Source organism: Balaenoptera acutorostrata, chromosome 17 (assembly GCF_949987535.1).
Source record: "Balaenoptera acutorostrata chromosome 17, mBalAcu1.1, whole genome shotgun sequence".
Lineage (NCBI taxonomy): Eukaryota > Metazoa > Chordata > Mammalia > Artiodactyla > Balaenopteridae > Balaenoptera > Balaenoptera acutorostrata.
Window position 1 is genome coordinate 2,821,605 of NC_080080.1, and position 24,830 is coordinate 2,846,434.

The 24,830-nt window shown below is 44.5% G+C and overlaps 1 protein-coding gene across 12 annotated transcripts in view; it reads left to right on the forward strand.

Moving 5' to 3' along the window:
- Positions 1-24,830, forward strand: part of PTK2 (protein tyrosine kinase 2) — a 256,529-nt gene that overhangs the window by 5,335 nt on the left and 226,364 nt on the right. The gene's annotated exons all lie outside the window — the stretch shown is intronic.

Here is a 24,830-nt window from a genome sequence, read left to right on the forward strand (position 1 = left end):
ATTTTCCATTCTGCTTTTTTAAAAATATATTTTAAAAATTAATTAATTTATTTTTGGCTGCACTGGGTCTTTGTTGCTGCATGCGGGCTTTTCTCTAGTTGCGGTAAGCGGGGGCTTCTTCACTGTGGTGCGCGGGCTTATTGCTGTGGCTTCTCTTGTTGCGGAGCACGGGCTCTAGGCACATGGGGTTCAGTAGTTGTGGCACGCAGGCTCAATAGTTGTGGTGCACAGACTTAGTTGCTCCGTGGCATGTGGGATCTTACTGGACCAGAGCTCGAACCTGTGTCTCCTGCATTGGCAGGTGGATTCTTAACCACTGTGCCACCAGGGAAGCCCCATTCTCCTTTTAAGAGTCGGCATATACTCTGCTCCTTTATTTGGGGCCAGTGAACCAAAACCAAGGCTTAGAAGAACCTAAACAGTCGTGTCTGTGGGCTGTGTGTGCCTAGGATCTCCCTTCTGCCCCCATATTCTGTATTGAAAGTAGTCGAAGGTGCTCGTCATGTCTACTGGTGACCAAAGCACCATGCATTTGTCTTTGCTGGCCTAAAGGAAGACCTTAAATGATTTTACACATTACATATTTTTAGTGGCTTGTGTGTCTTCTCATGAGAATTTAAGCACCATGAGGGCAGAAACTTTGTTTTACACACTTTTCCATCTTCAGTACCTGACACAATATTTATTGAGTAGAAGAACCCAGGCTTATTAATTATTGGACAACAGCTATTACATCAGTTAGCTGTCTGCTGTTTTGTTTGCCTTGGTAAAGAACCTCACTTTAAAACCACATAGGACTTGATACCAGGGAAGAATTGGATTATCGTGTTTTCACCTTTGTCTGCTTTATTTTAGATTGCCGCTGTCATCAGACTTGGGCCAGGGAAAAAATACTGCTCTGCCCCTTTACAGTTTTGTTCTTTTTTTCTAGAAACTGATCCTGTATTAATTGATCTTGTGTTCTTTAGGACTCATCCTGAGTTCTGCAGACATAGAAAATTGCTCAAGGTGACACAAAATGAGCGGGACTTGTAAAAGCTCCTTCATTACTGGTCCAGAAGCTCTAACGTGTCCTTTACTAATCAACTGGATTCACTGGCTGCTTTACAAGAGTTTTCCATTATGCCCTGAAACCATTTTAAAAAACCCATTTTCGTATTGCTGCCGTGCCAATTACATATACAACATGCCAGCTTTCCCTTGCTGTGACAGGTCACTTACCTTTACTTGGGGGAAAGTCAACATTTGGGTAAAAAAGAGCAGTTTGTTCTTCCTCAGCGAGTTCCCCCTTAGTCTTGCTGTACGGTGTGGGGAAACAGGCACTCTCACAGAGACCAGGAAGCTTCAGGTTGTTGAATTGGTTCTCAAAGTAGCCACAGGTTAGAAGTGCAAATGCTCCTGCCTGGCTTCTGACCTACTGAATCTGACTCTGGGGGCGGGGCCAGTGGTCAGTTTCAACTTGCTGTCAGGAGCTTTTGATGCATGCTAATGTTTGTGAACCACTGCTTTAGAGTGTTTTAAAAGAAACGCCAGTTGTAGCAGGCAGACATCAGTCATAAATGGCAGAGGTATGTGTATGGTCTCTTTTTGATCACTTAGATTTGCTAATGAGGTTGCCTTCATGTCAGGACTCTTAAATATGTTTCTAAGGGTTTTTAGAGTCTTGAGAAGACCTCACAACTCCTTTCGTTTAGTAGAGATTTTGAATGTTTTCTGCTGAGACCACTTAATTATTTTGAATCTTGGTGTGGATTTTAAATGAACACTCTTATGTTGAAGTGGCAGTTTGTGTGGCTCCTGGACTTGTGGCTTTTGGCAAATAACAGGAGAGTGTGTACATGTGAGTGCTTAAGACACACGTTCCCTGGTGGTTTTGTTTTGGTGCTGAAAAATTGGCTAGCTTTATACTAGAGTCAAGGTGATTGCCAAGTCTTGGGGTGACTAATGAAGCAGCATTGTGTGAATTGATTCTATGCCTAGCATTACATTCATATCTAAATTTAATGAATTTTGTTTTGCCTTTCGTCCTTTCCTGTTTCCCTAAGAAGGCGGCTAAGTAAAAGTTAGTGTACCAAATGGGATTCACCAATGTGAATGTGCCTTGTGCAGAATTAGATGCGTCTGTTGGTAAACAGACTGTTACACGCTGAGGGACAAGGATTCTGTATTATCTTTTCCTCATGCTGCCATAGTAGATGGTCAGTCAGTGATTGATGATTGAAGAAGAGTCTCTCCTGCTGAGGTCCTGGAATTACAGAGACTAAAGCCAGTGACGCTGTTGTGGGCCTTCTGTGGTAAGGGGTCTTTTAAGTGTGTGAAAGTTGTTACAAAGGTAGAGAAGAAGAACTGTCAAAGGCAGAGGGAATTAAGTGTAATGTGATCTCAAAACAGTGAGAAGGTTCTTTCCCTGTGAATTTTCTCCACCCCCCCCCCCCCCCCCGCCCCAGTCACGGTCAAGCTTTCAGTTAACTGTGCAGCTGCATGAAGGCAAAAATAATAGAAATGAGCTGGTGGAAAGAGCTATTTGGAACAATTTCTTTCTCCTTAAAATTGGTCAAGTGAAATTAAAGTTCTCATTAATGTGACTCCCATTAAATGTATAGCTGTCTGCCCAGTATTCGTTGGGGATTGGTTCCAGGACCCTCCTCAGATACCAAGTTCCTTGGATGCTCAAGTCTCTTACCTAAAATGACGTAGTATTTACGTACATACATTTAAATGCACACCCTCCTGTATACTTTAAATCGTCTCCAGATTACTTATAATACCTAACACAGTGTAATGCTATGTAAATAATTGCCAGTGTGGCAAGTTCAAGTTTTGCTATTTGGAACTTTCTGGGATTTTTCCCCAATATTTTGAGCCTCAAATGCGGAACCTGAGGATGCGGAGGGCAAGTGCATTTGAGTGTGCCTGGCCCAGAGCAGCTTCTCAGTGGATGTCAGTGGATGGTTCTCCTGGGACCACGCCCCGCCCCACCCCCGCCAACCATCAGGCTGCATCCCCTGAGCAGCCTTCTCTCTGATTACAGCTTCAACTCATCCCCGTCTGTCTCTGTTCCCCTGTCAGTCTCCCCTCCCAGCGCCTTGGGGTCGTTTCTGTAGTATTATTACCACCTTGTGGTTTTATTTTATTTTTTAAAAATTTTGTTTATTTATTTATGGCTGTGTTGGGTCTTCGTTGCCGCGCGCAGGCTATCTCTAGTTGTGGTGAGCGGGGGCTACACTTCGTTGCGGTGTGCGGGCTCCTCATTGCAGTGGCTTCTCTTGTTGTGGAGCACGGGCTCTAGGCGCGCGGGCTTCAGTAGTTGTGGCTCGTGGGCTCTAGAGTGCAGGCTCAGTAGTTGTGGCTCACGAGCTTAGTTGCTCCGCGGCATGTGGGATCTTCCCGGACCAGGGCTCAAACCTGTGTCCCCTGCATTGGCAGGCGGATTCTTAACCACTGCACCACCAGGGCTGCCCCCGACCCTGTGGTTTTAAATAGCCTTTTCTTGGTTATAATGAGGTTGCACATCTTTTTATACATTTACTGGCCATTTGTATTCACTGGTTTGTGAAGTGCCCATATTTTTCTATTTGTTTTAAAGAAATTTATTTGTAGACTTCTGTATATTCAGAACACAGGTCCTTTGTTGGTTATATATTTTGCCACTGTCTCTTCCTACTTTGTCATGGAGTTTCACTAGCTTGGTGGGTTGTTTTTTTTCTTTTTTGAATGAAGAGAAGTTCTTAAGTTTAATGTAGTGTAGTTTATCAGTCTTTTCCTTTATAGTTGGTGCTTTTTGTGTCTTTCCCTACGCTGAGATAATGAACTTAATTCCTGTTATTTTCTAAACGCTTTATGATTTTGCCTTTCCCCTTTAACTTTATAATTCTCTTGGAATTGGTTTTGGTGTGTAGTGTGAAGGAGGGATCCAATTTCGTTAACATGTGGACATCTTAGTTGTCCCAACACCATTTCTTAAAAAGAATAAATGCTCCTTTCCCCCAGTGCTCTGTGGTGACACTTTTGTTGTAAATGAAAGGTCCATATATATGTGTGTGTCTGCTTTGGACTCTATTTGATCCCTCTGGTACTAAGCTGCCTACAGTATTGTAGCTTTATAATAAGTCTTATCTCCTCGTGGACCTCTTCCCACTTGGTTCTCCTTCAAGTGTGCCTTGGCTATCCTCAACCCTTTGCAAATCTGTATATGTTTTAGAATCACTTGGCAACTTCCCAAAAAATTCTTCTGGTGGTTGTTTGGGATGACATTAAATGTATAGATCAATGTGTAGAGAATTGATTCTAGATTTGGGTTATTACAGATAAAGTGTATGAATATTTTTCTACGAGTCTTTTTGTGGACCCAGGCTTCTATTTTTCCTGGGGATGGTTGTTTAGGATTGTAATGGCTGGATCATATGGTAGGTGTCTGTATAGCTTTTTTTTTTTTTTAACGTCTTTATTGGAGTATAATTGCTTTACAATGTTGTGTTAGTTTCTGCTGTATAACAAAGTGAATCAGTTCTATGCATACATATACCCCCATATCCCCTCCCTCTTGCGTCTCTCTCCCCCCCTCCCTATCCCACCCCTCTAGGTGGACACACAGCACCGAGCTGGTCTCCCCGTGCTATGCAGCTGCTTCCCACTAGCTATCTGTTTTACATTTGGTAGTGTGTATATGTCAGTGCTACTCTCTCACTTCGTCCCAGCTTACCCTTACCCCTCCCCCTGTCCTCAAGTCCATTCTCTACGTCTGCATCTTTATTCCTGTCCTGCTCCTAGGTTCGTCAGAACCTTTTTTTTTTTCTTTAAGATTCCATATATATGTGTTAGCATATGGTATTTGTTTTTCTCTTTCTGACTTACTTCACTCTGTATGACAGACTCTAGGTCCATCCACTTCACTACAAATAACGCAATTTCGTTTCTTTTTATGACTGAATAATATTCCATTTTATATATGTACCACATCTTCTTTATCCATTCGTCTGTCGATGGACACTTAGATTGCTTCCATGTCCTTTACATGTTGTAAATAGTGCTGCAGTGAACAGTGTGGTACATGACTCTTTTTGAATTTGTGTAGCTTTTTAAGAAAGTGCCAAACTGTGTTCTAAAGTGGCTGTACCATTTTACATTCCTACCAGCAGTGTATGAGAGTTCCAGTTGCTCTGTATCATCGGGACAACACGATGGTTAGTCTTTTAAGTTTTTGCCATTCTAATAGGTGTGTCATGGTATTTCATTGTGGTTTTAACTTATATTTCCCAAATGCTTTAATAACACTGAGTATCTTTTTATATGTCTACTTGCCATCTGTATATCTTATTTGGTGTTCAGATCTTTTGCCCATGAAAAAACTTTTTCTTACGGGTGGATTCTTTATATATTCTGGGTACAGGTCCTTTGTGAGATACTCTCAATGCTTTCCTCCCATGCCATGGCTTGTTTTTTACATTCTCTTAACAGTGTCTTGAAGAGCAGAAGTTATAAATTTTGATAATGTCCCATTTATCAATTTGTTGTTTTATGGATTGTGTTTTTTTGGTGTCATATTTAAGAAATCGTTGCCTAACCTAGGTCACAAAGATTTTCTCCTGTTTCCGTCCCCCCCACCCCCACTAGAATATTTATAGTTTTAGGTTTTACATTTAGGTCTGTGATTGATTTTGAGATAATTTTTGTTTGTGGTGTGGGATATGGGTCCACATTACTTGGAGGACTCTTTCGAGGCCTAGAATGAAGGTAGCTCCCTCCAGAGAGCATTTGTTTCTGCTTCAGCCAGTCTGGGACCACCTTAAACCAAGTCCAAGGTTTGAGGTTTTCTGGACCACACAGAGCTGTCATTCTCTTGGTGAGCTGATTCACTTCTGGCTCACTCTCATCCTGAGCTGTGTAGCTTTTGAGGTCCTGCTTAGGGAGGTAGGGTTAGACACTTTGGGGGGCCTGGCTTTGATTCCTGTCCCTCTTTCCCTGCACTGTTGTGAAAAGGAAAGTCGAAAATTTCAGAATTGGCAAATGACTTCCGTGCAGAGGTGGTTTCTCTGCTTGTTTCTCTCTGGGTTCCTGATTTCACTTTAATTTTGGTATTTCCTTCTTGTCCTGTCATTTTCTGGTTGCTTTTAAGATTTTTAAAGTATTTTATCTGTCTTTTTAAGCCTTTTTCAGGCGAGGGTTGGACTGAACAACATAGCCTGCAGTTAAGGAGCCAAGGAAAGTTCTTTTTCATTTCACTCCAGTGTCTGGAGTCTAAACCTGGACCCGCCGTTGCCTGTAGTAGCCGCTAGCCACGCGTTTAAATTAAAATGGAATCAGATTTAAAGTTCTGTCCAACAGCCAGGCTAGCCCCATTTCCAGGGCTCAGTACCCACATGTGACTAGCGGCTCCCCCTCGGACAGTGCAGATGGGGAGAAGGTTTTCACGGTTGCAGGAAGTTCTGCTGGGCAGCGCTGGCTGGACCGAGAGCCTCTGCGGGGAGAGCTTCTGCGGGGCCTCGCGGCGGCGGGTCTGCCCCGGAGAACCGCTAACGGAGCTGCCCTTGCTGCTTAAGGTTGGCCGTTTTCTGGAATCTGCCTGCAGCCAAACATGGCTGAGCCCCTTAAGGCTTCTGGGGAAGGCTCTCCATGAGGTGGGTGTGGGTCGCAGGCTGTGGCTGTCAGGGTGCGGATGGGGAGGGCAGGCCGCGGGGCGCTCACAGATCTGCCGATGGAACTGGATGGAACTGGCGTGGGGAGAACGCTCAGCATGCGCTGAGCTGAGTCCCTGCCCCGAGCGGGTCGTAGTGCAGCGGCTGGGCAGCGGCAGTGCCGTGTGTAGCAGGTGCTGGGCAGAGCTGCGGGGGGCTGCAGGACGCTGCCACCCCATCCCCAGCGGTCAGCAGAAGGAGCCTGGTGGGGAGGGGAAGGAGGAGAGTGCTCTAGGTGGAAGGAAAGCACAGGCAGAGCTACATGTTGGTGGGAACGTGCAGAGATTGGTTTACTGCACTGTACGTTGGATTCTAGCATCGAGAGAGGTAGCAGAAACCACGGATTTAAGAAAATGTCACAAAAGGATATTCCATCCATTCACTGAGTATTCGCTGTGAATTGGTAAGAGGATTATTAGTGCTGGGGCTGTGTCGGAAGCTCTCTTTGTAGCTCACAGAGCATTAGGATAAGAGCACGCGCTGCAGCAGCCCCCGCTGCCCCTTTCTGCTGCAGGGCGCCCCGGATGCTGGGCGCGATTCAAGGAACTGGGGGCATGCAGACTTAGCCGTTGTCTGTAGCCTGCTGCTCTGGGAAGAAGGGTTCAGCTGGCTCAGTAAGTGCAGCCTGGCTGCAGGGGCTCTGTCCGAAAGACAGGGTGGTAAGTGGGACTGAGGCTGGGGAGGGGAGAGGTTGGGGCCACAGACATGGGCTGGTCATGTCAGTCCTCTTCGTGGTCACCTGTGGAGTCGCCTGCCAGCCCTCCTCTGCTTCATTTTGGGATCAGAGAGCAAGCAGAAGAGGTGAAAGCTCAGTTTAACTGTACCAGGGTATGTATTTGAACTGATAAAACTACCTCAAAATCCAGCGTGTGTGTGCTCTGTATCCGGGCTTCTCAAACTTGAACAGGCACACACGTCACCCAGGGATCTCGTTAGGTTTTAGGTTCTAATTCAGTCTGTCTAGGGTGGGGCATCAGATCTTGCATTTCTAGCAGGCTCCCAGGTGGTGCCGTGCTGGTGGTCCCTGGGCCCCACTTGGAGTAGCGAGGTACTGGTTTTCAAAGTATGGGTCATAAGCTGACGTTGCCTCACTTAGTTGGAACGTTGAATAACCACTGGCAGTGCAGTGGTGAAGGGCATGGCCTTGGAGTCAGACTCTGACTCTGTGGTCTTGGGCTAGTTTGTTAACTTCTCTAACTCCATTTCCTTGTCCTTTAAATCGGCCAAATAATAGAACCATAGGCTGATGAGGGAACGAGGTGATACGCAGCATGTAAGGTTCAGGTGTTCACTAGTGCATGACCTTTTGAGATGTTTCACAAAAGGTAATAACTATTAAAAGTAAACATTTATAGTAAAAGTTTGCCAGTTTTCAAAGTTCTCAGTCCTCCCTGCATCATTGCCCATTTTGTAATATTGCAGCTCAAAGAGAATGGGGGTATTTCTTTCATTTGCTGCTGTATACACAGAGAACGTAGAGGCACAGCTGATACAGCTTGTTTTCCTGTGGGTGAATGTCCTTTGACTTTCTCAGCTCGTTGCTGTCAGCCTCTTCCTTTCTGCTAGGGTCAGAAGGTGCAGTGCTGTGTCTTCACATAGATTTTGTTTTTTAATTTATTTATTTAATTTATTTATTTTTGGCTGCTTTGGGTCTTCGTTGCTGTGCACGGGCTTTCTCTAGTCGTGGTGAGTGGGGGCTACTTTGTTGTGGTGCATGGGCTTCTCATTGCGGTGGCTTCTCGTTGCGGAGCACAGGCTCTAGGCGCGCAGGCTTCAGTAGTTTTAGCACGCAGGTTTCAGTAGTTGTAGCACGTGGGCTTCAGTAGTTGTAGCACGCGGGCTCAGTAGTTGTGGCTCGCGGGCTCTACAGTGCAGACTCAGCAGTTGTGGCGCACGGGCTTATTTGCTCTGCAGCATGTGGGATCTTCCCGGACCAGGGCTCGAACCCGTGTCTCCTGCATTGGCAGGCGATTTTTAACCACTGTGCCACCAAGGAAGCCCCTCACATAGATTTTTAAATAAGCGTTTTTTTTTTTAAGTTGCCAGTAGTAAGGGTGACGGAAAGCCATTTTATACAAAGGATTTTGAAACATGCATAAATGGGAATTGTGTGAGTTTCTATTACATGGGTATTATACTTAATAATTAAAGTTAAAATATGAATCTTCAATTTTATTTTAAAACTTTGTGGAAATTTTCAGACATATGCAAAAACAGAATGTTGTAATGAACTCTCTCTGTATTCATCACCACCTTTAATGGGCATCATTAATTAATATTAACTCTAATCAGAGATACTGGCTTATATTTAAAAGATGTGAAGGCACTTGCTTTGGGAACATATATGCTAATGTTGGCCAGATATTGTGGCCCTTGCTAAAATGTGACATAACAATTCATGACATTTCTTTCAGAAGACTGGAAGGGATCAGGTGTAACTGTACAGCTTTTTTAAGTCAGTGATGCACAGAAGCATCTAATAGACCTAATGAGCTGGGTGTTAAGCAAGGCTGTGGGTCTCTCCACAGCCTTGGAAACTGGAGTGGAAAAGTCCTCCCTCCCTCCCTCCCTCCCTCCCTCCCTCCCTCCCTCCTCCATTCCTCCTTCCCTCCCTCCCTCCCTCTTCCCTCCCTCCCTCCTCCGTTCCTCCTTCCCTCCCTCCCTCCCTCCTCCTTCCCTCCTTCCCTCCCTCCCTCCTCCCCTCCTTCCCTCCTTCCCTCCCATCCCTCCCTCCCCCCTCCCTCCCTTCCTTCCTTCCCTCCCTCCTTCTCTCCCTCCCTCCCTTTCTTCCTCCCTCCCTCCTTCCTTCCTTCCTCGCTCCTTCCTTCCCTCCCTCCCTTCCTCGCTCCTTCCTTCCCTCCCTCCCTTCCTCCCTCCTTCCTTCCCTCCCTCCCTCCTTTTCTGTTTTTCTTGTACTTGAGTCAAAATAAACAGTAGCTTGCCTTGCTTTGCTGTCTTGCTTTAATGCTCCTGATAGCAGTACATATCTTGTTTTTTTAAAACTTAGTCATTAGGCTGGAGAAGCAGCATGAAGCTTTGATAGAACAAGGTTCATTAGAGAAATACACTTAGTGTATTCGTCTTTTTCAAAAAATGATTTTATTAAACATTGAAGAGATACAGAAGAACATGTGTAAGATGTGTGTAAGGTGTAGATCAAGAGTGCTCTGATCTCCCAGAGGAAGGTACCCGAGTCCGCAGAGGTGAGCTTCCTCGTACTGGCCCAGACAGGACACATTTGGGCTCTGCAGGCCACCTACAGCTTCTGTCCCCAGTACTCAGCCCTGCCATTCTGGCACAGAAGCAGCTGTGGTAAAGGAGTGAGCAGTCTGCATTCCAGTACAGTCTTATTTCTGGACCCTGAAATTTGAATTTCATGTAATTTCACATGCAACAAAATGTTATTATTCTTTTAATAATTTCTTTAATCATATGCAGTGTAAAAACCTTTCTTAGCTCATGGTCTGTACAGAAACAAGCAATGGGGCCACCCTGGCGTAGAGAAGAATAACGCAAGCCTAGCACCTACGGCCCAGCTGCAGCACTGGAGCATCCCGACTCTGAAGGCCCGCCTGCTGCCCGCCGCAGCCCGCCTCCCACATCGTGAAGCCTGCATAGCCATCCTCGCCTCAGCCCCCTTAGCTGCAGCCTCCTTCTTTAAGGCCTGATATCATTTGTATTTTACTCACTTTTATTTTCTCTGTCACTTGGCTGTGACAGAAAATCTCAGGGCAAAATGTCTGTTCACTACTGTATCCCCAGCATTTAAAACAGCGGTCACTGAATGCATGTTGCGTTTATCATTTCTTATTTTTGTGTTAGTTTCGTCTGTGTTGAACTTTCTATTAGGGAATCACACTACATGTGACTTGCCTTTTCCCACTCAGCACTGTGATTGAGACCCGTAGGAGGTGCCGTACGTGAACAGTACGTTCACTTTCACTGTTGTGTAACCTGATCTCCAGCTGATGGGCATTTGGGTGGTTTGCAGCCTTGCTCTTGCAAGCGCTGCTGACAAGTCTTTGGCTGCCCACGTGTGTGGATGTGTCCAGCCTGCCCACGTGGGAGTGCGATGCCGGTTCTGGGCTGGCCAGCCTTCAGCTTGACTGCTTACTGCCAGATTGCTTTTAGAGTACCCCTGCCAATTTACATCCCACTCCTGGTTGCTCTGCATCCTTGCTAGTAGTTTATTTTGTCTTTTTTTCAGTTTTACCATTCTGGTGGTTATGTAATAATATCTTTTTGTGGCTTTAAATTGAATTTCTCTTATTACTAACTTTGTTGATACTCTTTTAATATATTGGTCATATCTTTTCTCTCTTCTGTGAAGGACCTGTGAAAACACTGACCTAATTTCTTCTTATGTTTTTCTTATTCACTTGTAGGTGTTCTTTCTATGTGTGGATTACTATCCTTTGTCATTATAAGTTGTGAATATTTTCTTCCAGTTTCTGGTTTGTCTTTTTACTTTTGAGGTGTCTTGGAACTAAAGTTCTTAATTTTAATATCGTTGACTTTATCAGTCTTTTTCTTTTTTTTTTTAAAAATTAATTAATTAATTTATTTTTGGCTGTGTTGGGTCTTCGTTGCTGCGCGCAGGCTTTCTCTAGTTGAGGCGAGTGGGGGCTACTTTTCATTGCGGTGCGCCGGCTTCTCGCTGCGGTGGCTTCTCTTGTTGCAGAGCACGAGCTCTAGGCATGTGGGCTTCAGTAGTTGTGCCACGTGGGCTCAGTAGTTGTGGCACGCAGGCTGTAGCGTGCAGGCTCAGTAGTTGTGGCGCACGGGCTTAGCTGCTCCGCGGCATGTGGGATCTTCCCAGACCAGGGCTGGAACCCGTGTCCCCTGCATTGGCAGGCGATTCTTTTTTTTTTTTTTTTAAGATTGTATTTTTTTTTAAATTAATTAATTAATTTATTTTTGGCTGTGTTGGGTCTTCGTTTCTGTGCAAGGGCCTTCCCCAGCCGTGGCAAGCGGGGCCCACTCTTCGCCGCGGTGCGTGGGCCTCCCACCCTCCCGGCCTCCCCTGTTGTGGAGCACAGGCTCCAGACGCGCAGGCTCAGCAACTGTGGCACACGGGCCCAGTCGCTCTGCGGCATGCGGGATCCTCCCAGACCAGGGCTTGAACCCCTGTCCCCTGCATTAGCAGGCGGACTCCCAACCACTGCACCACCAGGGAAGCCCTGGCAGGCGATTCTTAACCACTGCGCCACCAGGGAAGTCCCAGTCTTTTTCTTTGTGATTAGTTTTTTTGGAGTCTCATTTAAGGAATCTTTCTTTGCCCAAGGGCTACAATTTGATGTGAGGTATTTTTATTATTTATTCATAAAACATTTATTGTTCCATTCAATAAATATGTTCAATGTTTAGGTATATTTTCTTTTCTTTTGGCCACTCTGTGTGGCTGGTAGGATGTTAGTTCCCTGACCAGGGATTGAACCCGGGCCCTCGGCAGTGAAAGCATGGAGTCCTAACCCCTGGCCCGTCAGGGAATTCCCTATATTTTCTAATTTCCATTAAGGTTCCTTTGATGACTTATGATTTATTTTAGTGTTTGATAAATTCCAAGTGAGTGAGTTTTTCTCATGTGCCTTGTTGTGACTTACTTCTGAAAGGGGGTCACAGTAAGAAAAGGTGCTCTGTATGGGACCACTTCTTTGAAATTAATGTTGTCTTTAATAGACCCACATCCTAGTTCAGTTTGGCTACATCTTGGTCCTGACTCAGGAACTTCTGGGCACCTAGGTACTTAAATTCCAGCTATGCATAATTTATACCTTGGTTTTGCAAAAAGATAAGATTAATAGATTAGACTAAATTTTTTTGTTTAATAGAGTTTCTTATATTTCATTTCTGCCTCTGGAAATACTTGTTTTATCTCCTGCCTGAAGTCGAGGTGTTAATGTACGTTCTCAGCTCTTGGACTCTGTTCTGTCCAAGCTGAAGCTTGAGGACAGGTGACTGCCTCGACTGCCAGTTTGTTTCAGCTTAGCCGATGGGCAGGGGTTCATGCTGTGCCTGCAGCTGCTTCCTTTCAGTGGCATTTGTTAATTAAGCTGTTTAATTTTACTTTCTTAAGGACTGATTGAAGAAAAGGAAAGAAAGAAAATTTCAGTTTGTGGTTATACCAGGGTCTTTTAGCCTAGTGCTTATTTTGTGTATCCATTTCATTTTTGTTTTGTTTACAAAAAGTAGCATTGACTTGAAAATTATCAAAATTAAATAATGAGTCAGAAATTAAATTTTATCCCTCCCCTAACGTCTCAGGTATTGGTAATTGAAGGGGTCTGGGCATCATGGTTTGTGTGGGGAGGCAGGTCTTTTTAAAAGAAAGAGTATCTCATCTGGGAAGCAGAAGACCTGGGTTCAAATGTTGCCTCTCTGCCTTTTGTCAGGTGACTTTTGACAAGTTGTGTAGTTTCTGTGAGTCTCGGTGTCCTTACTTGTAAAGTCTAGTATTTATAATCTCAGCCATTGAGGGTATTTGTGCAGCTACTGTGTAAAGTTTGGACAAATGTGAAGTGCTAGGATCAGGATCTTTACCCGACTTACGTAGTGGTTTACTACTAAAGGCTAAGTCTTTTGCCCTTGTGTGTTTCCCTGGTTTGTTTTTGAGCTGGTCTAGTCAGTTCATTCATTTGTTCAGCATTTATTAAACACCTGTCTTGTGCCTCATACAGTATTAAGCCCTGGTGATACAGACAAGAGGGGAGTGGGACTGGTTCTGGTCAGTGGCTGTGTCACAGCAGGGGCTCTGAGGACTGGAGAGCGCGTCCCCATTGATGGTCAAGCTCTGGTGTCGGCAGACTTTCTCTGTTAAAGGCCAGACGGTGAACACTTCAGGCTTTGCAGGCCGCATATCGCCTGTTACATTTTTTTTTCCCTCTTTAACCCTTTACAAAAGTAAAAAACATTCTTAGCCAAGGAACCATACAAAAACTGGTTGTGGACCAGATGCAGTGGCCTCTGTAGGTTCTAACTGTCTGAAAGGATCTGTAGAAGTTGAGTGGAAAATGGGAAGCAGGAAGGGCCTTCAAGACAGGACCCGCCCTGTGCAACGGTGTGGAGGCGTGAGGGGCCAGGGTTTGTGGAGCTGAATGTCTCCGTCACATCTGGAGTACAGGACAGGTCGGGTAGAGGAGGAGGTGAAGTTGGCGTTATAGGCAGGATCAAAGCAGTTTGTACTTGATACTGATATAGAACAGATTTGTACGGTTGGAGGAGGTTTGGACTGGATCAGCGTGGGCCGTGTTACAGTAAAGCAGTTGAGAAGGGGGAGGAAGCACACCTTTGTCACTCAGGAAATGGCTGCCCGGTGTCACTCGCTAGTAAAGTGACGGGCAGAGTTCAGATGGTCCAGTTGCACAGCTTGTGTTCTTTTAATCTTACAATTATGTTGTGCAGATAAATGAAGAAAGCCTTGATCAAGGGCATGACTGAGGAACGGCAGAGAAGGGGACTGATTTGAAGCCCGTTTCTGAGTTAATCTCCAGGCCCCGGCCAGGCAAATGACGCGGCAGGGCCGCGAGAGGGGTCCAGGGTAACTCTGGGACAGCTCCCAGATTTCTCCTGGGGTGACAAGTTCATGAAGCTCTCTTTGCTCTTGAGTTTACTAGGGATCACAGTTGCTTTGAGAAGGAAACATTGTTTCCTAGGTCCATGAGCCCCAGAAATGAAGTTGTAAGCAGAATTGTGTGTAAATGTGTGTTGTTTTTCCCTGGGGAGAGAACTCTAGGGCTCTTGTTGGATTATTAAAAGGGAGCCCAGCACCCAGGGGGAGTGGCTCCCTGTTGTTAGATTGTATACTTCCGGCACTCTGCAAAGGTTTAAGCTAATCATCCAAATCACAGGGGTTTTACTTTAAATGTAATACATCCCAAACTGCCAGGTAAACCCCAAACACATGCAGCCCCTCCGAAGTGGAACTGTATCCCCAGCCTTTCCTCCCCTCCAGAGACAAAACAAGACACGTTTTTGGTACACAGAAGGCTGGCCAGGTGTGTGGGACTCCGACGGTCCTGGAATGTTTTCAACATGCTATTGTACGTTAGAGCTGAAGCTTGCATACTGTTAGGCATCTCTTAATAGTCACATGGCTGTGAGAGATGGACAGGTGTCACCTTTAGGTAGGATTTGCTAGCATCAAAAATGAGTGTAGTTTCTTCCTGGGAATGTGTGACCTCAGGCCCCCAGCTAAATTAAGGAGGCCTAATCAGGCAGGAGGTTCTGAGGGCTCAGAGGTGACTTCCCAGGAGCTGTGCGCGGGCAAGACCTTTCCCTGGGCAAGGTTCATGCTTTACTGCACAGAGCCTGAAGAAGTTAATTATTATTTCTGTCATTACTGGGGAGCTCAAGGAATTATCGCCTTTAGATGGAAGGTATATGTTGCAGCCACACGCAGTATAATTCACCACAAAACTGAAAAATCAGAATCTCTACACCAAAGTAAAGATGTCTCCAGAAGCGTGTCATCCTTGCCACCTGTCCTAATGTTTTTATAAGGGACTTGAATAAAGATCAGGAGTCATGCTGGGAGACAGCTCATTTCTAGAATCAGAATTTTAAAATATTTTGACAGGTTGTAATGAAGTGCTGAAATCAATAAGGTAAAATTAAAATTTATCAGGAATAAATGTAAAATGCAGACATAAATCAAAAAGAAGATCAACTGAGAAAGTTGAAGATGGGTGAACTATGTCTTAACTGTACCTGTGTGTAGAAGACAGGGGGATTTAGTTGACTAAAACGGATTGTCAAGCATTTCTGTAAAGGCACACAGTTTCCATAAAAGGAAATATCTTAGGTTTTTCAGACTAATAGGCAAAATCAAGGATATTATGTAAATACTTCTATAATAAGGGAGAACACAATTTCTACAAATTTTTCATGGACAGAATTCAAATTATAACTGAGTATAATTTTTTTATAATACAGGTCCACTAATGAGAAGAATGGAATTCTCTTTTGGGGGAGGAAGGGGATAACACTTTCCTTAATTGGAGTTTTGAAGTTAATGCTCCCTGTCATTGGCGTCAATTACAGATATTCATCTCTTAATGCTGATCTGCCCAGGAGGTTTTATGTGCTTCACCTTTGAAAATGTCTTTATGCCGATAGGTACTCTCAGATCCTGATATCAGTGCAGGAGTATATCATTTTAATTGAGCATATTCATTGCTTGGAAGACATTTATAGAATTCTATTAGGTTCTTCTTGATATTTGCCTTTTAGCATGTCATTATATTGCAGATTAATCACTTCCAATTGATGGTTAGAGGGGGGCCTCAACTGCATAGTTAAATGGATTTTGAGATATGTAAATTTTCATTATACTTGGCATCAAGGTTCAAAAAATGCTGCTGTAGCTTAAACTCAGAAATGTATCTGCTGTGAATTTGTGTGGGAATGGAAATCTCGCTTGTCGTTGTGACTTTTGATAGCACGGGGAGAGTGTAAAGAAGCGTGGTGTCACTTGTGATTCAAACACTGGCTGTCATTGAAATGACTTTACTGCAGTAGAAGTCTCCCATATAAGCACTGTTGTGCCTTGTAATTTTAGGTTGAATTCATTAAGAGATATTATCAAGTCTTTAGCAACAGCTAATTTCATTGAATACAATTTTTCGATAACAGTGATAATTGAAGGAGGGTCTTTTTCAGAAGAATTTCAGTCATGGCTCTGAGGTCAGCAAGTCACAACAGAACCTACCCCCAGTCATTAAACTGCTTTGTGGGAGGACAAGTCAGGATATTCCAGTGAAGTTCGCTGTTGATGCTGCTGGTTCAGTAACACAGAACAGATTAAAATACTTTGCACAGAGTACGCGCTGATGAAGAACACAATGAATAACCATAGTTTAAATAACTATGTTTAAAAGCTTTACAGGTTTTAAAAGCTGTAAATGTACAGCTTACATTTTCATAATCTTTGTAAATTTGTCCAGCCAGCCCTTCTTCTGCTTCCCATGTTTTTGTTTTTGTTTTTGTTTTTTTTATTTATTTGGCTGTGCCGGGTCTTAGTTGCAGCATGTGGGATCTTTAGTTGCGACATGAGAACTCTTGGTTGCAACATGCATGCGGGATCTAGTTCCCTGACCAGGGATCGAACCCGGGCCCCCTGCATTGGGAGTGCGGAGCCTTAGCCACTGGACTGCCAGGGAAGTCCCTCCCCATGTATTTTTACTGTCATCATTTGTATTCCACTTCAGGTTGTACTAAATTGGTGTTTTCTCCAGTTCTTTGAAAATATTCTCACTCGTAGTTCCACATACACTATTCTTGGAGGCCAGTTCCTCAGTACCACTGGCTCCTTGAATAAATAGCTGAGCAGTGTGGGAACCATCTGTTGACGCATCAACAGCCAAGGAAAGCCACCCAGAATCATGTGCCTTGTTCTTTAATTGATTATTGATGTTGTTTCCCATGTCCTCAACTCTTGCAACAACTGTTCTTGCTGAAAGGCTGATAGTCTTAAGCAGGTTTGTTTTTTCTCAGCACATTTCTTTGGCCGTGCAAACATCCGTGTAAACTGAGGGACTGTCTAGGATCTTGAGCAGAGAAGTGGTGCGTCTGATTGAGAGTCTGAGTCACGTGCGGCGTTGGGAACAGGCGCTGGGGTGGCCAGGGCGGGAGCAGGGAGGCTGGTGCTGCGTGGGCTCGGCTGCTGCCGTCATCTGGGTGAACGCGAGGGCGGCTCGGGTCAGCCTGGTGCTGGGGGACGTGACGCCAAGGGCAGTTTCGGGGCGTGTTTTGTAGGAAAAGGCGACAAGATTGGGTGGGGAGCGTGGGAGGAAGGGTTAGGGATGACACCCTCAGCAGTTGGCTGAGGGGGGGTTGACCGCGTGCTGAAGGGTCGTGTCGGAAGGCCGCGCCTGAGCTTTGAGGGGTCTGATGGGCATTTTACGCCGCTCTCTTTGGCGATGTTTCACTGCTCTGAGCTGGCTAGCAGCTGCTCCCAGCGTACAGTGCATCTGTCAAGGGTTTGGTCAGGAAAACAGAAGCCACTCTAGACGTTTTTTCAGTATAGGAACTAGAATCCATCACTTCTGTTGGTATAGGGCTGGCAGGGTTGAAGGTCAAGGAAGCAGCCATTACAGTGAGTGTGTCCCAGGAGCTCATCTGGAGTCAGCAGTGATCTGGGCAGTTGGAGCCGCTGCTGCTGATCTCAGTGGTTGAAGCAGGTGGTTCCTGGGGTCTCCCTCTGGGGCCACTGGGAATTCTCTGTGGAAGCCACTCTCGCTCTTAGCTGCCACAGTTGTGAATTCTTTTTTCTCCCTCCGCATCAACCTGCAGCTATGCTTCTGCCCACAGCTGCCTCCTGAGAGCACTTTTCTCGTTCATCTTACCCGTCTTGCACAAGTGCCTCTTATTGGTTACCTCCAGCCCTGAGTCGTGGCAGGAGGGGGTTTGGGGAAACCCAGTTCTGGCTTCTCCTCTGTGATGCACAGGAGAGGGTGGAAGGTGGTGGCTGCGACGCAGGGTTGACAGCAGTCCGTCCAGGACAACAGCTGGGCAGCGGGTCTGAACTGGAGACACATTTTAGAGTTAGCAGGAGACAGCATTCAGAGTGAGCTTGCCTGGGAGGTAAGCACGGCTAAGAGGAGAACGGACAGAGCCCTGGGGGCGCTGGAATTGACTGGTTAGAGAGAGGAGGAGGCACCTGTGAGCTGAGACGAAAACAGGGGAAGACGGCATCCTGGGAACCAAGAGGAGGGGAGAGGAAGTGACCGACTCTTGTCAGGTGAGGCCAGAGTACTGACCACTGGATCTAGCGGTTTGGAGATTATTGGTGATCTTAGATAGAGAAGTTTCTATGGAGTGGTGGGGACCAAAGCCTGTGGGTTTAAGAGATAAAAGGAATTTGTGATCTTGAGTATATTGGGTGTGTGCTTGTTTATGGGATTATTTGCATAATAGCTGCTTTAAAGGCTTTGTGGGTTAATTCTAACATCTGTTTCATCTCAGTGTTGACTTATCTTGATTTTCTTTTCCCATGGGAATCAGAGCGTGCCTGGCTCTTCCTATGCCGGATATGTGTGGAGCACATCCTCCACGTTTAGGGTATTTTGTTAGGGGCTCTTTGTCATATTTAAATCTGCTAATTTGGTGGTGGTTTGAATTCCAGTCTCCTTTCCTAATCCACCTGCTACTGTGTACTTTTCATTAAATAGCTTCTGCAGTTGCTCCATCCAGGTTTACTTTGCTGTCTCCAGGAGAGACAGGATAGAGTGTGCTTTACTCTTCCTTACCTACTAGACCTGGGACCCTGCACTTGCACACTGCTTCCATTGTGCAGGTAATGATGGTTTCTGGTTTCATCTGGGCCATTAATGTCCAAATGACTGTCCCTTGATCAGTTACCCCTCTTGGTCCCTACAGGAGATGCTCCTTCTAATTACTTCTTGAAATTGGTTCATAGGTCCTTCTTTTGGTGTCTCTCTCAGGTGGACAAAATGACTCTTAGATATACTGTAATAACCATTAGTTCTTTTGAGTATGATTGAAGGGTTGACTTGTCTTGAATATATTAACAGTGCCTGTTAATTAATTTGAGTAGAATAGTGTTTTGTTAATATTTTTAAGCCTTTTGCACAGTAGAATTTTCTGGGGATGTTATTCACAGTGCAAAATAGAGCAGTGGTTAAGAGCATGGACTTTGGACAGATTTTACTTTGAGTCTCAGATCTGATCCTTGCTCCCTGTGTGATGGTGACCAGGTTGCTTAAACTCTAATTTTGTTATCTCATCTGTTAGGTAGAGATTATCATAACTCTCTTACAAATGTGGTATAATATAGTTCGTACATGGCTAGTCATATAAATAAATAAGGAAAGAATCAACCTGATGTTCAACAAATACATTTCCTAACAATGTAGATATTTCTGTCATGGGAATTTGAAGGCTAATCTTTTTTTTCTTTTTTTTAAAGATTTATATTTATTTAATCTGCGCCAGGCCTTAGTTGCAGCACGCATGCCGGATCTAGTTCCCCCATCAGGGATCGAACCCGGGCCCCCTGCATTGGGAGTGCGGAGTCTTACCCACTGGACCGCCAGAGAAGTTCCTGAAGGCTAATCTTAATCATTCTCCGATTTAGTTTGATAAGTTTCTCCAAGAACTAGAAGGCAGTTTATATTCATCATTTACTCTGCAGGCATAATAGGCAATCTGTTACTAGTGTTGTTGTTAATATTGTTTTTTCTGAATTTAGTAACTTTACCTCTTCTTTCTTGTTAATGTATTCACTTAGTCATTAGTTTAGTACCAGGCATCTCAGAGATGCCTGAGACACTGCATCCCAACCTGTGAGCAGCACCACAGTCTCGTATTAGAATATTTTTGGCTAGAAAATTAGTTTGAAGCATAAAGAAGCTTTTGTTTGTCCAGATGATTTTCATAATCATATTCACATTCTTTATATATTTTTGGTTTTTCAGAAAGTTACTTCTGACCTAATTTTTTTTAGAATACATATTGCAGCTTGCATAAGTACAAAACTGTTGGTAGACTGAGCTTAGAGGAAGGGCAGCCTCCGTGAAATGGTTGTATATTTTGGACATTGGAGACTGTCACAGTTAACTTAAATTGTTACGATGTTGTGGGTTAAGAAATAGTGGGTTTCAGCCTTATTTAGCACTTAACATCAAACGACCAATTCTTCTCCAGGAGTTCAGCCTACATGCTTAATTCGAGCCAGATATCTTATAATTTGTCAGTGTGTCATGTTGAATGTTACTCAGCTTTAGGAAGAGTTTTTCTGCTGTGCTTGCTTTGGAAAGCCCAGATCATGGTCATTGTTTTAACAATAATATTATCTGGTTAATTTGGGAAACCAGAATAGCACCATGATTTTAAAAGTGCTGTTAAGCTAGTGTTTGAATCCCTGATCTCTCCCTTGCTTGCTGTGTGACCTTGAAAATTTCTTAATTTCTTTCAGACTTAGCTTTCTTATGTGTAAAATGGGAACACTAATAGTAACCAGCTAGAGGCGTGAGGAGCTCGGACTTATAAAGCACTTAGGAGAAAGGCTGTCATTGTATGATGATTACGGTTGTTATTGAGACTTACTGAGAGATGGATGTTAGAAAGCTGGCCACGTTGGATTGTGCATTGAAATGAGAACACTATAAGCAAGGTGATGGAAGGAAATATTTTACCTGTTAATGAAACACAGATTTAGAGTGTGCGACTGGTGGAACATTTTAGTTTGCATGTTAGAAAGGGAAAGGGGTTCAGAGCAGCCCAGGTATCTATTTATACCCATCATAAAACACACCATTCATGCCCAAAATGTAGAGAGTATTCATCTTACAAATACCTTCAGGGACCTGGCAGTGCATTTTATTGTATAGTGAGACAAGCTTAGTTTCTGTTTATCTATCTGGAGCAAAATATTTTATGTATGTATTTTAATTATGCAGTTTGGGAAATATCTAGTTTTCTCCTCTATTTGAACTAGTTCAAATTTCCATGCTTATATTTTATCAGTTTTGTAGTTAAAATGCATAGCTTCATATTGTTAATAAAGATAGATTGGCTCACGTGATATAAACAGGAGTGCTGGAACTCAGCATGCGCTGCGTCGCCCACTGCTGACATGGCAAGTGAGCAGGCCTCCTGTCGCTTAAAATGAAATGTTGTTTCTTCTTGAATTCTCCTTAAAATACAATATGAAGCAAAGAGCAGTTATAAGGCACTCAGAAGCTGGTGTATCCATTCCTTTATTCAGGCATTGTCACTCATGCATCAAGTGTATGTTTATTGATTAAGTGCTCTAGGTGTTTGATACAGTGTATACCATTGGGTATATAGTGGTGAACAAAAACCAGACCTGGGGAGTGTTTTGCCTTTCACAGCAAGAAGAAAGCCAGTTTTAAGAGACTTGCATTTCAATGAATGAAATTTTTAGGTTTGTACTCCTGTAATAGAAAAGAGGTCAAAAACAAACAAGAAAAGAAAAGGCAGAGGGCCTCTAAAGAGCACATGTTACTTACCTCCTGCCACTGACTGGAGTTTTTTTGAGCTTAACTTTGGTTTTATTTAGTAGTGTTTCGGTCCTGAGGCTGCAGAGCTGAAAGAGGCTGCCATTGTCCCTAGAATCTTGCTGTTTGGGTGGAGGGAGAGGCTGACAGATCGGGTCGGATTTAACATCCACTCTAGTAAGCATATTAAACCGGAAGCTACACCACAAGGGTCCTTGGGGGCAGGGCCGTGTCTCTCCTGTTGACTGATGTGTATTCCAATGCCCGGTACCATGCATGGCATGTGTCAGTCACTCCAGAGATCCCTCTGTCAGTGGTGGGTTGCTGGGGGAGTGCAGGAGAGAGGGGCGTGGCTCCCTCCAGGTGTGCATCCTGGTTCAGCCAGGGCAGGAATATCCAGGTGGAGGGAGCTGCAGATGGCATAGAGGTGTGAGGGAGGGCACATGTGTTCTGTAAACTGGAAGTAGTTTACCTTTGCTGGAGTGTAGGATTCCTAGGAGACCAATGTTGAGAGATGTTAGGACTCTGGAGAGTTAGTCTGGGCTTGATCAATAAGGGCCTCATGTCATAACGTACAGGAAGCCAGATTCCCTAACGCCCAGGCTGACACTTTTCATATTACACAATGCATGCCGTGTCAAAAAGCATCATCACGTCTCGGGGTACCAATCCATTAGTGATAACTTGCCTATTGAAATTCTGTAAGCCATTGGTGAACTTTTCATCTTTTGGGAAGGATGAAGATATAGAATAAATATTTGCTTTTTCAGGAATAAAAATAGTTTAAACTCTTGAAGGACAAGCAAAGTCTGTATGTCTTTGACTTCTAGTTCCCTAGAAGAACGCCAGGTAGGTAGAGTCGGTACTCAGCACGTGAATAAACGCAAAAAAACCTTTGCTCTCATGTGCACTGCTGTAGCAAGCATTGCACTGGGTTCTGGAAAGTGATCGCTGAGAAATGGCCCTCTACAAGGTCTCCAGGCGAGTGAGGGGCAGAGAGAAGCAAGTCATTGGTGATGGGACAGTAGGTGAGTACCTTGTAGAGAGATGCACAGGGTAGTGTGATAGATAGTCACCTTCCTTTGACCAGTGAATCCCGTGTTCTTAGTTCTTTTTATGCCTGCTGCTTATTTTCCCCATACTTTCCGATAACCTTTTAGTAAATCTTCCACAAGGTCAGTCACATACACTCTTCACATTCTCTTTCTGGGATACGATTTCCTGGAGATCTCTCTTTTCTTCTTTTCTGAACTGGTTGCTCCTTGCGCCTTTTCCTGTGGTGTTGCCCCTGGACGTTCCTTTGCTCTCATCCTTTGGCCTTTCTCCAGAGTTGAGTTTCGTGTTTGTGGTATCGCTTGTGTATGTCTTTCTTGACTGACTTCTTCGTTTGGGTGGAGCACACCATACAGAGGTGAATCACTTTAGAAAGGTGGTCCAGTGTCTTTGGGCAGGTGCGGCAGCCTTCCTCGGTCCTTTCTCATGAGCCACATTGCTCCGACTGTCCTCTCCTGGCGCACAGCTCCCGTTCTGGAATCTCCTTTCACTGTCATCCTGGAGATGCCCTCATCTCTTCATCGAAGCTCCTGTTTGTCCGTGACTTCCTCCTACTTTGTTATGCTCACGTGTTGGTGGAGGACTTTCTCCAGTGGCTTCCTGAGGTGGGATGCTTAAGAGGCAGAAAGTCTGAGAGTGAGCGTGATGGAGAAGGTGGTCGGGGGTGTGGCCGGTGTGGGGTTCTGTGTCGGCATCGCTCTGCTCCATCGCCTCCTGTGCGCCATGTTACTGGTTTTCAGTTCAGAAGCTTATTCTAATTTTTTATTCTTTGTATGTAACTTTTTTCCTTTCCATCTTTAGAAGCTTGTAGGAATTAAAAAATTTGTCCAAGTCTTTCTAAATGTCATGATGTGTGGGGTCTCTTTTCGTCTACTGTTCTGCTTATTTAGTGGGGACCTTCATTCTGGTAACTTTTATCCCTCAGTTATGGGAAGATTTTTTCAAGTTATTGTGCTGAAGATTTTCTCCCTTCTGTTTCCTTGTTCTGTCCTTATGAAAGTCTTGTTATCCACAACTTGGGTGTTGTAGACAAGTTCTGTAATTTTCTTATACTTTCACTCCAGTATACTTTTCTTCCCTCCCTCCCTCCCTCCCTTCCTCCCTTCTGCTTGCCTTCTTCCCTCCCTCCCTCCCTCCCTTCCTTTCTTCCTTCCTTTTTATTTTGCTTTCAGGGAGATGTCTTCAATTTGACTTAACCTTCTTCTTTAGTTTTTTATTTCTGTGCTTAGCTTCTTTAATATCCAAGGGTTCTTTTTTTGTTCTTTTAAAAGAACATCCTGTTTTTGTTTATTGATTGCAGTGTCTTCTTATCTCTAGGTTATTGATTGTATAGTTTCTGTTTCTTTCAAGTTATTTCCCTCCTTGCTTCCTTCGCTCCCACCCTCCCACCGCCGTCCTTTCGTCTGCCATGGACTGGGCCTTTTGACTTTTACATCAGGATATTCTGGGTGGGCCATTTGTTGGGGAATCCCCAGTGTATCTTTAGGTCTTTCTCCTTGGCCTGATCAGATTCCCCAGACTCTTATCTGTAGAATTCTGACTACAGAGTTCTGGGGGCTGAGTGGGTGGGTGGTGGGAAGCTGAGCATCCACCGTTGAGCTATGTACGCCGATGAAGTCCGCCTGTGTTAGTGCAGCTGGACAGGGGGACTTCAGTGCAGAGACGCTCTGCTCTTTCCAGAGAGTGACCATCCGGTCTGTGTCAGAGATGGTGTTGGGGTTCTGGCTGTGGCTTAAGCAGCTTCACCTGCTCCTCTGTGCTCAGGCCTCCACCTTCCTTGCCCCCAGTTGTCTGCACTGGTGCTGCCGGTTCTGAGCCTTCTGGGATACCGATGTGTAGATGGAATTGGGTCTCAGTTTTTCCCACTGCGGGCTTAGGATCTGGCTGTCTTGGCCTGCTGAGTCATTTACTGTGCTTACAATCTTTCATAGTTTCCGTTTCCTCCAAGTTTTTTTTCTTCTTTTTTCTTCTTTGTTTTGTTTTGGTCTTTATATTCCATGTGAGAAACTTTTCTCACAGCTTCCAGAATTCTCTTTCTTTTTCTCCTTTCAGTTCTGCCTGAGCTATGTTTTGTTTTTAAAATTTTTTTATATCTCTTTAGTATGATTTTGGTGGGAGAGGATGA